This window comes from Gracilinanus agilis, chromosome 1, assembly GCF_016433145.1.
Source record: "Gracilinanus agilis isolate LMUSP501 chromosome 1, AgileGrace, whole genome shotgun sequence".
Taxonomy (NCBI): domain Eukaryota; kingdom Metazoa; phylum Chordata; class Mammalia; order Didelphimorphia; family Didelphidae; genus Gracilinanus; species Gracilinanus agilis.
The window spans coordinates 360,045,742-360,063,699 of NC_058130.1; positions in this window are offsets into that span (position 1 = coordinate 360,045,742).

Genomic DNA, 17,958 nt, shown 5'->3' on the forward strand with positions numbered 1-17,958 from the left:
TCCAGAACAACCTCAAAGTACTCATGAACAAAATGACTACCTATTGCCATAAAAGGAACTAACAGAGTATAAATACAGCAGGTTGAAGCATGCCATTCTTCACTTTATTTCCTCCATGAATTTTTCTGTAATGTAAACTACATGTGTCTTCTTTCACAACATGACAATCATGGAAATATGCATTTAATAATACTATACCAAAAATATCATTTTACCTATTGTCTTGAGGAGGGGTGGAAGGAGAGGAAAGAATACATCACAAAATGATTGAAAATTATTATTTTAAAATTATATCTAGAAATGAAAAAAAATTTTTAAGAAAGAATAAAAAACTAAAAAAATTAGTTGTCAGTTTCCTGTTGGTCTGTCCACTGCTTATTTTATTTTTTCCTTTTAAATTTCTTTATTAATGCCTTTTTAATGATAATCAATTATGGATGAACTATTCCCACCCTTGATCCACTGAGTATTCCTTAAAAAAGGGGGGATGTTAAACAATATTAATTGATATAGTTATTTTGACCTTACATCCAAAGTTCTGCTCTCAGAATCCTCAAACCTCTCCACTGAAAGTAAGGAGGTACATTTCCCCAACTTTTCTTAGGGCTGGCTGTTCATAATCACTCCCAATGAATTTTCCTTCATTTTCATTTTTATTTGTGTTACTATAATTACTGTGCATATTTCTCTTTACTTTCTGATTATAGTGCTTTGCTTTGCATCAGTTCACATTTTCCCTGTTTCTGTGATTTCTTCATATTTGTCAGTTCTTATGTATGGTTCAGTCATAGTCCATACATTAATATACAACTCTTTGTTCAGCCATTCCCTAATGAAGGGACAATCCTTTTATTTCCTTTTTTTTTTTTTTTTTTGGTTTGTTTTGCTACCAAAACAGGACTTTTATGAATATTTTTTGTACATGTTGACTTTACTCTCTTTTGAATTGTTGTTCAGTTGTGTCTGACTCTTCATGACCACATTAGGAGTTTTCTTGGCAAATATACTGGACAAGTTTGCCATTTCCTTTTTCAGCTCATTTTACAGATGAGGAACTGAGGCAAACAAGCTTAAGTGACTTGCTCAGAGTCACATCACTAGTGTCTGAGGCTGAATTTGAACTCAGAAAGATGTCTTCCTGACTTTAGGCTCAACACTCTATCTACTGTACCACCTAGCTTTCCTTTACTATCTTTTACCTCTTTGCACATACTTAACTTCATGGTTTACTTTCATGGCACAATTAATGGACATAGTCTCAAAATATTTCAAACCTTAATTGGAACAGTTAAATCTTGTAGAGTTTCATAGTCATTCTTTTTATGATCTTCAAGTTATTTCCCTCAGGTTAGCCTGTAGATTTAGACTCTAACACATGACCAGTTAGAATTAGTCAAATACTCAACAATATATCAACCTCACGGGAACATAAAATCAATATGATAATGATGAGGTAGAAGAGAAATATTAGGAAAAGCATCCTATTTAGAATGAGAAGAGCTGAATTTGAATCCTGGCTGTACCTCTTATTTGCTGTGTGAGTGACCTTAGGAAAAGAGTTTCTTCTGGTCTTGAAAATGGTTTGCTCCACTGTAAAATGATTGGTTGGCCCCAAATGATCTCTAAGGTACCTTTCATTTCTAAGCCCTGAGGTCTTATAAAATACTCTTGGAGTTTCTTGGAAATTATTCTCATCCCTGATGCAAGTTCAGTTAATAATCAAGTTGCACAGTTACTGCTTGCTTTGTCAACATTCCACTCAACAACCAAACTGTACTCTGATGTGTTGGCCTTGTAAAAGTGTCTTAGCACTTATTTTTCTCATATAATGCTTTCAGGACTCTCACAGCTGCTCACAATACATTTATTAGGGATCATCACTATTGTCCCACCCATATATAATTAATGCTGTTTGTTTGCAATGATGTTCTACCTCCCATGAAAACCATGGTTTGGATCTATGAAAGAATTTTCTACCTATGAACATTATTTGCATATGAAATTATCTTCAAAGTAGAGTAAATGAACCCTCAAAGGTTGCATCACCTAAATTACCCTGGGAAAAGCCCCAAGGAGCAGACTGCAGGAAACAACTTTGTCCTAGTTCCCAGGAAATTAATAAGCTTACCAGATTCTGTTGCCTTTCCAGGCTTCAGAGCGCTAGGTATAAAACAGGCGCTTACTTATCCACTGATTATCATTGTAGTGGGTACTCTGATGAGGAGAAGAGAAGCCAGGCTTAAAGTTGCCCTACAACAAGTTCTCTTCATTCTCTTTGAAATTTTGCAGTCATCTTTCCTTTTTTAACTCTGGAGTACAGTTAGAGTCCCATCTCAATCTCTTCCTCTATTTTCCTACCACTATGGGTCTCATTCATTCATTCATTCATTCAATCAATCAGAAAATATTTATTAAGTACCTAGTATGTGGCAGCTAAATAGTGGGGATACAAAAAGAGAGCCCTTTCCTTCAAAGAACTTACAGTCTAATGAGAGAGACAACATCTAACAAATACATACAAAGTGAGTTGTATGGAGGACAAATAGTAAATAATTAAAAGAGGAAAAGTATTAGAATAAAGAAGGGTTAGGGAAGGCTTCCAGAAGAAAGTGGGATTTTTAGCAGGGATTTAAAGAAAGCCAGAGAGTTTAGTAGTTGGAGGAGAGGAGGAAGAGTGTCCCAGGCATAGGGAATAGTCAGAAAAAATGCTGGGAGCCAAGAGTGGGAGGTAGTTTTTTTGTTTTGATATCGAACATTCTGGAGGCTAGTATTACTGGACTGAAGAATACATTTTGAGGAATGAGATGTAAGAAGACTGGAAAGGCAGGAGAGTGGAGGATATGAAAAGCTTTGAATGATAAACAGTTCAACATGATCTCTTACCCTGGGAAGAGAGTAACTACAATTGAGGTTGTAAATATTAAATGTAAATCTATATTTAAATATATTTGGATGTATATAAATACATATGTGCATGTATGTATGTGGCCCAGGGAGATTAAGTGACTTGCTCAATATCATATGCATAGTAGTGACAGAGATTAGATTTGAACCTAGGCCCTCTGACTCTAGAATTAATGCTGTGTCTATTACCTTGCTGCTTCCTCGGTGTTTAGTAAGGAAATGACTGGTTGATTGGGGTTCCTTTATACTGGTCCATTGTTTATTTTATTTTTTTCTTTAAAAAATTTTAAAGATCTTTTATTGATGCCTTTTGTTTTTAGACAAAAAATAATGTAAGAATGAGATACAGAAGCTGACGCCCACCAAAAAAACCCAACCAAGTTGTAATTGGCTAATACTAACAAGTTAATGATTTTTTAAAAACTATGCTTGTAGCAAGAAGATTGACAAGGAAAATCTGGGACTATTATTTGAAGATGACAGAGAGGTCAGAGAGAGAGGGAGAGCAGTTCATGAGAAACTCTTATCTTTTTTTACCATAGAGAAGAATCTTGACAATGGATTAAATTATAGGAAGAATATGTCATAGAATGCTTTAAGATTTACAATTCTATTCTCACATAAACACTAAGAAATTAGTAGTACAAGTGTTATTATCCCCATTTTATAGATGATAAAAGAAAGCCTTAGAGATCAAGTAATTTGCTTACAGTTATAGAGCTCGTTAGACAAATATTATAAAAGAGTATTGAGGCCCAGTATGAGAGAGAAGGAAACAACAGAGGATTTAACTAATTCTAATGAGGTTGTATCTCACTATAGAGGCAGCATGATCTAGTAGATGGAAAACTGGCCTCAAGCCCAGATGATCTGGGTTCAAATCCTTCCTCTGACATATATTAGGTAAAAGTAATTTAACTTCTTGTTCCAATCAACTTATTAAGATAAGGAAGGGCCATCAAATTGTGCATACTCTTTGACTCAGCATTGCCATTACTAGGTCTGTATTCCAAAGAGATTAAAGATATGGGGACAGGACCTACTTGTACAAAGATATTTATAGCCGATCTTTCTGTGATGACAAAAAACTGGAAACTGAAGAGATGTTCATCCATTGGGGAATGACCGACCAAGTTGTGGTATATGATTATGATGGAATACTATTGTGCTATAAGAAATGACAAACAGGATGATCACAAAAAAAATCCTGGAAATATTTATATGAAGTGATGCAAACTGAAGTGAGAAGAACCAGGAGAACATTGTATACCGTAACAGCAGTAATTTATGATGATCAACTGTGAATGACAACTTATCAGTAATGCAAGCGTCTAGGAAAACTCCAAGGGATTCATGGCAAAAAAGGCTATCCTCTATCATAGAAAGAACTAATGGAGTCCAAATGCATATTGAAGTATGTCATTCTTCACTTTATTTCCTCCATTAATTTTTCTCCAGGGTACATAGAAGTATGTACTATATGATAACACATGTATAACCCATATCATATTACCTGCAGTTTTGAGGAGTGGAAAGGAATGGGAAGGAGAGAGAGAACATGAACCACAAAATATCAGAAAACTATGTTTAACAATTGCATTGACATGTAAAAAATACCTCCCCAAAACAATTTATTTAGATAAGTTCCAGAGAAGGTAACAGTCAGCATTGGCAGAGGGAGATTCCTATATCGATAGAATCACAGTTCTATGTCCTTATTTCTATTCATGTGCCTAAATGCAATATTGTGATTTGGTGGAAAGAACATGGGAATAAGGTTCTACTCCTGGTTGTGTCACTAACTGTGTGTACTTGGGCAATTTTTAAAATCTTTAGTTCTTCGCTTTCTCAGCTGTCAAAGTATTTATTTGTAATGTTCTTTAAGGCCTTTCCATAATTTTATGTGTCTCAGAGTCTTGAATCAATTACACATTTTACTGTGGAATTATTGGTGGCAATCTTTAGGAAATAATTTTTTAAAGGGTGGTACTAGAATGAAGATGTACATTTCCCAGTATCCCAAGACTGCATAAATATGGTATAGAAGCAGCTTGGCTCAATGGTGTCAAGTTTTGACTTCTTAGTCAACCCTTATCTCAACAGGTAACATCAGTGTGTTGTAACTGTATAGAGATCCTGCTCTATAACCAGAGACTTATCTGAGTGGCCTAGGGTGGTAGTCAGATGTAAAGAATGAAACAGATTGGAAGCACGACTTGTTAGCTCAAAGTGCTCCAAGGTACAATGGAGTCACCAGTTTATTATATAGAAAGTTAAAGATCTCCTTCCCCCAAAAGCCCAAGAAAATTTCCCACAATTACAGAGAGCAATATTTTTACTATAGTCAAAACAAAAGCTTTAGAAGCTTCCAGGTGTAGATAAAAACCTATCAACTATATGTGTTATCATTAAGTGAAGTCTGGGACATTTTGTTAAGCCAGAAAGCCCCTGAATTTCTCAGCCTTGATGGTATTAAACAATATTTTTGAGCCTCATTATTTTACTTTAATTCTGGGTAAAATGCCCCTGCTAAGGGTTTGACCTTGGCTGTACCAGGCAGCTGCATTTTTGGCCAAAGGGAAACTGTGTTAACCCTTCTCCTGCTGGATTACTGAGAGCCCAAAGCTTTTTCAAAAAGACTATATTGGGTTTAAAGAAAGGTGTGGATTATGAAAGGAATCAAAAGAGGAATCTCAAATTTTTATCTTAAATATCCCATTCCAGTCTCAAACCTGATAGGGAGAAAAGTCAATACACGGCTCTCCTGGTCTGTATTGGTCTTTTGATGGGGTCCAGATAAAAATATCTATTTGAGATTCTAATTTCTCTTAATGGCTTCCTACATAATCCCCATTTTCTTTAAATTAACATGATTTATTACACAGGAAAACTTTGAATAATGAAAGAAGTTATAAATTGGTTATAATCATCAGTTATAGCTGGATCTGATAGGATTTATAGATCAAATTGTTTGCTTATGGCTTTCTACATAACCGTTAACAATCCTAATGTGTTATTAACTTAGTTTTGTTAGATTCTATTAATAGGTATATTAGAATACAGATCAAGAAGGGTAATGTCACATTTGGATTGTCTACCACTTTTGAGTATTGTGTCTGGTTTTGAGTGACATTTCAAGAAAGCCACAGACACACTAGAGAGCACCCAGATGAGGGCAATTAGGATGGGAAAATATCTAGAAAATATGTTATAGGAAGCATATTCAAGATTTGTGGAGGTAAGGTAGGAGAGGTATATGTATATTGCCTGAAAACATTTGAGGGACTTTCATGTGGGAGAGGGCATAGGTTGTTTCTGTGTGACTTAAGAGGGCAGAACTAGGTTCACTGTGGCAAGTTTATGAACAGGCAGCTTTAAAATAAATATTTATTGGGGCAGCTATGTATCTCAGTGAATAAAGAGCCAGGTCTAGAGATAGGAGGTCCTGAGTTCAATTCTGGACTCAGATGCTCCTTAGCTGGACAGGTCACTCTCAGTTGCCTAGCTCTTACTGCTCTTCTGCCTTGGAACCAATATGATTGAAGCTAAGGGTTAAAAAAAGAAATATAAATTTATATGCATATATGCATATATGCGCAAACATATAATTTAATAAATCATTGTCATTAATATTAATTCAATATATAAACATATAACATAATATGCAAACATATTATATAGTATATATTTAAAATACATAATATATGACTATTAATATATGTGTATATTACTTATTATGTATTGGGTGATGTCTTAAGTACTAGGGATCCCCCAAAAGACAAAAACATTGTCCCTCTCTTCAAGGAGCTTACATTCTATTGGGAGAGACAAACATGAAAATACCTGGTTACGTACAAGATATAAGCCTAGAAAATAGATATATTTCTGTTCAGTATAAGGAAGATCTTTCTAATGGTGAAGGCAGCCTACCAGTGGAATAGATTGGACTGCAAAGTATCAAGGTCCCTATTGAAGTGTTTCAAGAGAGGCTGAATAACCATGCCCTAGGATGCTTTGAAAAGATGTTAAGCTAAAACTACTCCAAGGTCCCTTTTGAAGTCATTTCAGCTTCTATGATTCCCCAGGTTTTGTGTATATGAGCCTCATCTCTGGATCTAACCAGTAAACTTTCATAGTTCAAAGATTGTGCCTCCTTTTCTTCACAATGTCTCGAAGAGTCTTGGACACGGTAGGAGATCAGTAAATCTATACTGATCAACTGATAACTATTGGGGGATTATGTGGAATTAGGTTAGCAAAGAAAGAGACTAAAAAGCACTTATTTCCTGTTTGGGAAGTTTTGCACAAACATCAAGAAAGGAAGGTTGGGAGAAGAGAGGTGTAGTTGGAGTTAGGAAAGAGGAAGAGAGAGAATGTAACAAGAAAGGGAGAAATTATTTCATAGTGAAAATGTGATGCTACAGAAACTTTGAGCATGGCAATTCAGACTAAGTAATCTCAGAAAGTGGCAGCATGGTGCACCAGAGTAGAAGGGGTTTTGGACTTGGCATCTGGAAAAGCTGCAATTTGAATCCTGCCTCTGACACTTAACAGTTGGGTGACTAGGCAAAGTTTTTTAGTTTCTAACATCTTTTAACTGCAATCTTTCATCTTAGGAGGAGAATAATGACAACTAGCATTTATGTAGTACATTGTGCTTTGCAAAGTGCTTTATGCATATGAGCTCACTTAATTTTCACCATGACATTACAAGGTAGGTGCTATTGTTATCCTCATTTTATAGCATGAAGAATTTGAAGCAGATAGCAGTTAAATTCTTTGACTAGGTAAGACCTGAACTCAGGTCACTCATTCAAAATCCTAGAGCTCTATCCACTATACCAGGGGTCAGCCTGGCTCTCGAGCCATATCTGGCTCCACCTCCCGGCCAGTTCTGGCAGAGCCCCATGATGTGCCCCAGGGGGCCCTTCAGCCCCCACCCCATATTCCAGTGCCTTCCACCTTCATCCTCCTCCTTCTGCAGGCGTTTATGGCTCTCACGGCCAAAAAGGTTGCTGATCATTGCACTATACTGTCTAGCTGCTTAAGATCATACATTTAGAGGTGAAAGAGATTTTTAACAAATCCTTACTTTCTGTCTTAGAATCAATACTATGTGTTGGTTCCAAGGCAGAAGAGCAGTAAAGGCTAGGTAATGGGAGTTAAGGGACTCACCCAGGGTCACACAGCTAGGAAGTGTCTAAGGTCAGGTTTGAACCAAAGACCTATTTAGGCATGCCTCTCAATCCACTAAATCACCCAGCTGCCCCCAGTTGGAAAGAATTTTAAAAGTCATTTAATCCAACCCCCAGGTTTTACAGAAGAAGCAAGTTTTAGTGACTTGTGTAAGTTGAAGTAAATAGCAAAGTTAGGATTTGAACCTAAGTCCTCTGACACTTGGCACAAGAATACATATAACATCTACCTCACAGTGAGGTTATGAGGCTCTAGTGAAATAATGTGTGTGAAAGCACTTTGCAAAACTTATTGTAATTAGTATAATTTGTAAAGTTCAGTGTATATGGAACAAACAGATGTCTAATCACTGGTTCATCTTTTGGGTTTATAGAAACACTTGTGTTGTGACAGTTTCAGAGAACACCTAACATATTATTAAGCCCAAACAATGAATAGATAGGAAAAAAAATCAATATGTGGGGTGGCTCTTTTCTTTTCCTCCACTTCTTCCCCATTGGATGGATGAAGAGGTCAAGTTAAAAGGAGGCAAGGTATACTCTGCTTCTTTAAACTAGAAATAAACCCAAACAAACAGCACAAGTTTCGGGCAGCTCTGGGACAGTTGCTCTCTAACATCTGAAAACACCTGAGAACTAACTGAGGATTTTCTGCCACACAATACTCATGAGCGTCAATGTGTCTGAGAGGCTAGAAAGTTGGTCTCAGAGTCACTAAAACCTAGTTTCAGGTCCTGCTTCTGACACATACTGACTGGGGGTCTCTGGGAAGTTATTTAATTCCTTGGTGTTCCAGGCAACTCTCTAATAGCTGCAAAGGTGCTGTCCTGCGTTAGTAGGAGTTCCCATTGTCAGTGAAATCACAAGTCCAGCAAGGAATCTGTTCCTAAGGAACCTGCTAATGAAGAAATAATAAAAATGGGCATTTATATAGTGCTTCAAAGTTTGTAAAATGTTTTATATGTCATTTCATGTGCTCCCCAAAATAATCCGGCAGGGTTTTATAAGAGGAGGGTTGGTCTAGTGGATAGAATATGAGACTTGGTTTTGAATCCCACTTCAGATGCTAATTACTGGCTGTGTAACCTTCAGTAATTTAGCTTCTATACCCCTCAGTTTCCTATTCTGCAAAATGTAATGGGCTATATTCATTGGCCTTTATAGTCCCTTCTGGGTAGCTGGACAGTACAGTGTGAATAGAGGACCAAATCTTGAATGAGGAAGTCTTCTTGAGTTCAAATTTTATCTCAGATACCTATGAGATGTGTGACCCTGGGAAAGTCACTTAAACCTGTTTGCCTCAGTTTTGTCATCCATAAAATGAGCCGAGGGAAATGGCAAAACATTGAATATAATTTTTGCCAAGAAAATCCCAAATTGGGTCACAGAGATTTGGACATAACTGAGAAATGACTGAACAACAACGGCAACAACAACAAGTCCTTTCCAATTCTAAATCAACAATTCCCTGAAGTTCCAACTATAATCCTACCTACAGGAAGTCTCCCTGGACCTCTCTTAATTCCAGTGTCGTCTCTCTGTTAATTATTTCCTATTTATTCTGTATATAGCTTGCTTTGTATATTTGTTTGCATGTTGTCTCCTCATTAGACTGCAAGCTCCTTAAAGGCAGAAATTGCCTTTTGCCTCTTTTTATATCCTGTGTTTAGCCCAGTGCATGGCATGCAGTAGGTGTTTAATAAATGTTTATTGAATTATATTGAATTGAATAATCCTACTATTCTGCATTTTAGAAAACTTAATGACTTGCTCAAGCTGACATCATGCATTCTCTAGACCATAAGTCTCTCACTCTTTCCATGCTTTGTAATCATTTCTAACAGCTGGATTCATGTCTACTCAATGTCTAAACCATGCAATTGGTGGAAGAGTGGGACAACCTTTGTTCAAGTACCTTAATTAGAGGGTAGTGTCTGGCTACATGCATTGGAATAAACTGCAAAAGCATTAAAGGTGTACAGATACTTTTTTCCTCTTCTGTAACCAGTATTTCATTAAATAGAAAAGGAGCATTCCCAAACATGGTAGGTAAGTAGGTAATGATTGGCCAGTTCCCCACTCTGGTATTGTGTCCTTTTGCAAAATTGTTCTTCTTAAAAGCACGTGCACGTGTTGCTGATTTTTCTGTGTTGACCTGATCTCTCTGAATTGGTTTGTTTGTATTCATCAGGCAGCCATTTCTAGAGCCCTACAACAGCTCAGTCAGTATTGCTCCTTTTAAAGGCAAGGGATAATTTGCAGATTCCATGTGATGAGACTGAAATTAGTCTTTTATTTCCTAACCTTTTGTGCTCTGTCTGCAGCTGCCAAAAAAAAGAGCTCTATTTCCAAATGTAGAACCAAGGGAGTCGGCCAAATTGGATTCAGCAAACCTATTGTGTTGTTCTTTTCATTAACCATTTAGAGGAGTACAACACTGTTGTTGCCCGAAAGCTATGGGGATCCTGAACATGAGGGTTCTTAATTTCAACTCAAATTCAGTAGTTCAAAAACATTTCTTGAATCCCTATTCTAACAGGGGCCCAATGTCTCTGGTTAGCCCTGCCTGAAGAGGCAAAAAACTGAGAAGGGTAGAGACTTGAGAGGGATGTGGCATACTTGCACTAAAGGTCTTAAAGTCAGAAAGATGCTGGGATGAAATGAAGTTAATGAGTTATCCTTGCCAAGGCCTTCCATTAGGTCCATTTTCCCTATTTCATGAACAATGAATTAGTGAGGGTAAAGAATAATTGGAAGTACTTGCCATCTAGGACATTCAATCAGGAGCTTCTATCTGCATCAGGTTCCAGGACTACATCTCTGTGCTGAAAGGAATAACCCAAGTGTAGAACTACAGTTCCTGATTCTTTACTTGGAAGCTGTATTGTGTTTCCTATTATTATTAGCAGAAGAAACAATTGAAGAGGGTGGGGGGAATGCTGAAACTAAACTGTGCCTTTCCTATAATTCTGAGTTTCAAAATTTTATTGTTTTATTATTTTTCTGCTTACAGGACACCATTCATATCCTCAGCAGAGATGATAGTCCTTCTTGAACACCCATACACCTCTAGTGAAACAAGATAAGTTCAGGGAGATCCACAGGTTGGAGTTGAGAGCTAAACTAATTGGATAAAACCATAAAAACCAACTCCCAGTGAATGTGTGGCTTGCATGAAGAGAGGCAGAGCTGGGTGATAGGTTATCCATCTACTCTTTGGTAATCAAAGATACTTCCTCTATATTTCAGCTCAACGAGGAGGAAGGAATACATACCAGGGTAAAGAGAAACTCCCTGGATTAGGTTCTTTTTCACTAGTAAAATCAGGTTGTGCCTAGCAGCACCCATTTGATCCTTATCCAAAGTACTATACTAGACTAGGAGTCATAAAAATGAAAAATAACATAACCCTTGTTCTCAAGGAATTTGTAGTCTGTTAGGGGATAATACAGGTATACAAATAAGTATGCTATAAATTGGAATGTGAAAATATCAAAGGAGAGAGCAGGCAAATTAAGAAAAACATATCGCATAGGACAAGATCCTCTTGGTTGCACATAAGTTGAGTCTTGGAGGAAGGATTTCAGCACCTAGAAAGACTCCATTCTAGACAAAGGGGAAGGACTTAATAAAAGCAGAAAAGCAGAAGAGGCCAGGAAGAGATCAAGAAGCTGTTAATATTCTAAGCTAAGTGGAACATGTAAAAGTAGGGATCATGAAATAAGTTTGGAAAACTAGGCTGAGCCAAATCATAGAGGACTTCATAATTTGTATTTTATCCTACAGTCCATCTCATTCCCCTACAAAAAAAACCCAACCAACCAACCAAACAAACAAAAAAACCCTCTCATTTGTAACACATATCAATCAGACAAAGCAAATGAACACACATCAGTCCTATCTATGAATGTATACCTCATTTTCCTTTTGTAGTCTACCACCTCTCTGCCAAGAGGATTTCCCCTAACTCATGGGGAGATTATCTATGTCTTATTTTTTCTGCCTTTGACCATTCCAATCCTTCCATATTTAATAAATACTAGATCGTTATAGCAAAAGTTCAGTTTTATTTCTAAGGGCCTTTGTTTCATTCCAAACGTGCCTTTTCATTCCTTTTTCTACCCTTGCTGTTTTTTTTCTGTTACTTCTCTGTGATGGTTGACTTCTGACTATGTCTATTTTCATCATATCCTTAGGCTTGTAAGATCTCAATCTGAACCACAGAAGGTTTTCAAGCAAAGAAATTACCTGCTCAGTCATGTGTACTAGGTGGCTCTATAAAGGACTGATTAGTAAGAAGCTAGAAGAGGAGTTCTTGGGCAATTAAAATAAGCAACATGTGAGAAGTAATGAGGTTGTGTCTAAGGTGGTATCTGTGGGAGTAGAGGAGAGGGAAGAGGTATGAGATGCTCTAAAGTCAGAGTGGCAGTCTCTGGCAACTGATTAGATATGATATCTGAGAAAGTCAAGGGTCAGAACTTTGGAAAAGGAGAAGATTCTGAGACCATCAACAGATCAATAATCAAGAAAATGGGAGGAGGGCAGGTTTTGGGGAGGAGATGGTGAGTTCTATTTGGGGCATGTTAAGTTTGAAGTGTCAGCATGCCATCCTTCACATGATCTAGTATTTATTTGAAATAGTAATATTGATGGAGGGCAGGAAAGAATTGTATTGAGGAGCCATGCAACCTCTCTCTTGCATCATTGTCCCTGCTGCTAACAAACTGCATTCCAGGTGAATTGCATGCCACTTCAATAGGTCTACACCTTGTGACTCTCTGACTGATGAGGTTGCTAGGCAGTCATAGCCAAGTCTGTCAAACAAGCTCCTAGTAAGGTTGGGATTTCAGTCCATGCCTTCAGGCAGGTTATTCCAAAGATATATGGATTTTTCTTGGTTCTTCCAAATCAGTTGCCAACACCTTCCACAAACTTCTTCTCTGATCTAATCCCCTTTCCCCCTGCCTTTTTAAAAACTCTTACCTTGTATTTTAGAATCAATTTTGTGTATTGGTTGCAAGGCAGAAGTGTGGTAAGGGCTAGGCAATAGGTTTTAAAGTAACTTGCCCAGGGTCACAGAGCTAGGAAGTGTCTGAGGTCAGATTTGAACCCAGGACTTCCTGTCTCCAAGTATGATTCTCTACTGAGCCACCTAGTTGCCCCCTTTAATCTGTTCTTGACTGGTTAGGGCAGTGATGAGATGATGAACCTTTTAGAGACTGAGTGCTCAAATGGCAACCCTCACACCAGAGGCAGGGGAGGGAGGAAGTGATCCAATTGGGGTCCTGGGCAGAGGGGCCAGTGATGGGATTATGTTCTCAGGTGAATGGAGAGGGGGAGGGGAACAACTCCTCCAGCACACCTGCCATAGGTTTGCCAACACAGAGTTAGGGTAATCCTCACAGACAGGAAGTTAGTCCCCAAAAATCTAACAAAAGTCCCTGGAAATACAATTATAATACATTTCCTTTGCTGGACAAGATTTTTTCCTCTTTAAGGCATTTCCCTCTTTTCTGTCCTGTCTTTTTGTTGATTATTCTATATATTTCACTAATTACTCTATATTTATTTATTACCCTATATGCAAGCATTACTCTACATATTTATTCATTCTTTAATATTTGTAAGCAAAATAGTGGGTACCTTAAATTGTTAATTATTTTAAGAAATATCATGTTGATATTTTCCCTTATTACTGTCACCATCTATTTCACCCAGTCCACCTTATCCCACTACAAAAAAAAAACAAAACCTTTTATTTGTAACAAATCAGTACAGTCAGACAAAACAAATTAGCCCTCTAGCCCTATCTGTTAATGTATGCTTCTCTGCTTCCATAGTACACCACTTCTCTGTCAGGACTTCTTTAACTCATGAGAGATGTCAATGTTTATTTCACTTTTTCTGCCTTTGACCATCCTAACAATACCTTTAAACTCCCTTCCAGGTCTAATAGGTACTAGACACTTACAGCATCATTTCTAAAGGTCTTTGTTTCATTCCGAATATACTTTTTCATTCCTTATTTTACCCTTGCTGGTTTTTCCTATTATTTCCCAGTGACAACTGACATCTAATTGTGTCTATTTTAATCATATCCATAGGCTCATAAGATCTTACTCTGGAAGGCACCTTAAAAATCATTAGCCCAGATGATGGCATTAAGGCCCAGTGAAGAGGAGTGATCTGCCCAACACCACACAATAAGTGGCAGAACCAGGATTTGAATTCAAGTCCTATGATAATAAATTCAGTGCTTTCTTCCCTTTAACCCACATCTCCACCTACTTATCTAGCAGCACAGTCTTCTATTCTTGAGGTGCAATGGCTGTCCATTGTTCATTTCCACAGGAATTTATCCCTACTTCTCTATCCCTTATTGTGGTGATGGTTGTGGATGGTGGTTGTTGTTGTTCAGTCATTTCCATAGTGTCCAACTCTTTGTGTTGCCATTTGGGATATTCTTGGCAAAGATACTAGAGTGGAAATTGAGGCAAACAGGGTTAAGTGCCTTTTTCAGGGAAACACAACTAGTAAATGTCTCAGGTCTGATTTGAACTCAGGTCTTCCTGACTCCAAACCCAGTGTTCTATTCACGATCTTTCTTACCTTTTTTTTGGTTAGGGGGTGAAGTATAAATTCTTACTTTCTGTCTTAGTAATACATTTAAGACAGAAGGGTAAGAGTTAGGCAAACGTAGCTAAGTGACTTGCTGAGGGTCACACAGCTAGGAAGTGTAGGAGGCTAGATTTGAACCCAGGTCCTCCAGACTCCAGACCTGGTGTTTTATCTACTGTGTCCTCTAGGTGCCCCTAATCACTATCTTTTAAAACTGTGTCACCTATATAAAGCATATGTTAATGCCTTGTTCCCCAAAATTTACCTTGTGTTTATTTTGTATATTTTACATATGTACATATTTTCTCCTTTGATAAAATGTAAGTTCCCTGAGGGCAAGGATCTTTTCATTTTTGACTTTGTATTCTTAGTGCTCAGCATAGTGCTTGGTACATAGTAGGTTCCTGTTATTGCAGAAACAAATTTGCTTCTTTTGCCTTTTCCCCATACTCTAACCATCTCCACAGCTGATCCCTCCAAATCCTTCAGTACTTTACATCCCTCTCAAACTAGAAACCAGAAATGGGCACAACATTCTAGTGAGGGTCTGAGCTGTCTATGAGGGGTAAATGAATGGTCACTGTGCAGTTCCTATTTATCCTTTTGTTGTACATGCCAAAATCATACTGCCATCCCACGCCATCCCTTTATTCCACTCCCCCTCTTTAAAAAAAAAAAAAAAAGAAATGGTGCTGCATGATTGACTCATCCAGAAAACAAAGAACAAAATAATGGCATCAGTTTTCCATTCTATGGAAACTTAAATCTCCTTTTTACCAGAAAATGTCAGTTCTGATGCTATTACAGCTTCCCTGGGATGGTCTGCCTTTGCTGCTTCCCTGCTAGGCTTGAGTGAGCCTCAAGTAGTTCAAGTGTCTCACAGAGAAACAATAGATCAGCCTGAAAAAGAATGTAAATTAATAAATCATTTCTTCCAAACTATGTTCAGCTCAAACTATCATTTGAGAAGATAACCTGTTGCTATGAAGTGTTTCAGGATGTGGCTCCATTTGATTGAGGAGAGAAGCACATTCCAAGTAGTTGAATGAATAAATGAGTGAATGAATGAAAAAGTATTAATTAATCACTAATGAATATTATAGACCCTGTGAATAAAAGCCTGTGTATTATAAAAAACGGAATTTAGTAGTGTTATGGAAGGAGTATTGTACTGATAGTCAGGAGAACTTGACTAGGATCATGGTTCTTCCCCTTGTCACCATAAATAAATTACTTCCTCTTGGAGCCTATTTCCTTGTCAGTAAGATAGGAGTCATAATAGTTGTACCATCTACTTCCCAGAAAGTACTTTCTAAGCCTCAGAGGAATATGCAAATATGAATGATTATTAAAGTTGATATGACTAGAGAAAGATAGAGTCAGATGAGCAAATTATACTATTCATGTAACTGTCCACAGTTATTGGATATCTGCTGAGTATAAAGAAATATCAAGATAGTCTCCTGAGACTGGTGATTGGTGGGAGTGATAGTAAAATCCCACCCCTGCTGTTACTGTGAAAGGAGAAGATGTTAAATGGTGAGGAGTAAATATAATGAAGAAAGTCTTACAGTCACTGCCATTACCTATATATCTATATATCTCAAAGTGTCAGAGAGACAGGAAGGGGGGACAATATGGATTTTTAGAGTTAGTTGAGTGATATAGATCTATCTATATAGTGAACCCAATTTCCAAAGGTGAGGACTATTTTTAATTATTTTTCTTTTTTATTAGGAAGTTATCAACATACACAAATATTCTAACAAACAAACAAAACCAAACTATATGTGAAACCTTGAACATTTCTGAGTATTTTTTAAACATTTATTAATATTTATTTTTTAGAAAAGTTAACATGGTTACATAATTCATGCTCTTTCCCCTTCACCCCCTGAGCCCCTCCACCCATGGCTGATGTGTATTTCCACTGGTTTTAATATTGGTGTGGTAGTTTCAAGTCTATATCCTCAATCATGTCCGCCTCAACCCATGTGTTAAAGCAGTTGTTTTTCTTCTGTTTCCACTCCTGTAGTTCTTCCTCTGAATGTGGGTAGCGTTCTTTTCCATAAATCCCTCAGAATTGTCCTGGGTCATTGCATTGCTGCTAGTACAGAAGTCCATTGCATTCAATTTTACCACAGTGTATTGGTCTCTGTGTACAATGTTCTTCTGGCTCTGCTCCTTTCACTCTGCATCAATTCCTGGAGGTCTTTCCAGTTCACATGGAATTCCTCCAGTTGATTATTCTTTTGAGCACAATAGTATTCCATCACCAGCAGATACCACAATTTGTTCAGCCATCCCCCAATTGAAGGACATACCCTCATTTTCCAGTTTTTTGCCACCACAAAAAGCGCAGCTATAAATATTTTTGTGCAAGTCTGTTTTTCTATGATCTCTTTGGGATACAAACCCAACAATGGTATGGCTGGATCAAAGGGCAGGCATTCTTTTACTGAGTAATTTTTTAAGTGTTTACTTCAACTAACACTAGCAACAGAATATTTTTGTGTCCTCTCTGAAGTTTTTATTTTATCTGATCATTTTATTTTGATATTTCTTCCTCCTCTTTCCTCTTCTTCTTCCTTCTCCTCCTCCTCCTACTTCTTCTCCTCTTCCTCTACCTCTTCCTTCTCCCCATAATAAATAACAATGGCCAGTATTTTTTCCGGTAAGCTAGAATCCTCATTAACATTTGTTAATTTTATTACACAAACATAGTAATATTACGAGCCCTGAATTTACGGTTGAATTAAATTCTTTTTCCCCCTACAAATATTGAGGAATAAGTTTAGATTCCAGGTTTAGCAATGAAGGAATGAATGGCCAACCTAATTAAATATGTAAAAAGCTTTAAAATATGGCCATTACTTTCTTGGTCAAGGTTCAAATGCTAGCAATTCTCTACCTAGATACAAAAAAACTAGCTTAATATCCAAACATTCTCTAATATCAATTTTTATTACCACCCAGCAAAGTGTGTGAAACAACTGGAATAACTATAGGGAGGGTAGGAATTACTCTTATCTTACCTTTTGGGGCTTGGGTGATTAAAAAAAAAATACCTCCACTTCCTTAGTGCTCCAGCAATCAAAAGCATTTGTCCCAAATTTTATATGTATGTGTATACATATACATATATATAGATTTATATAGTTTTGTAGTTTTGTATTATAAATAAATATATGCATAACAAATATAATATATAATATATAAAGTACTGATATATGTCTATGTC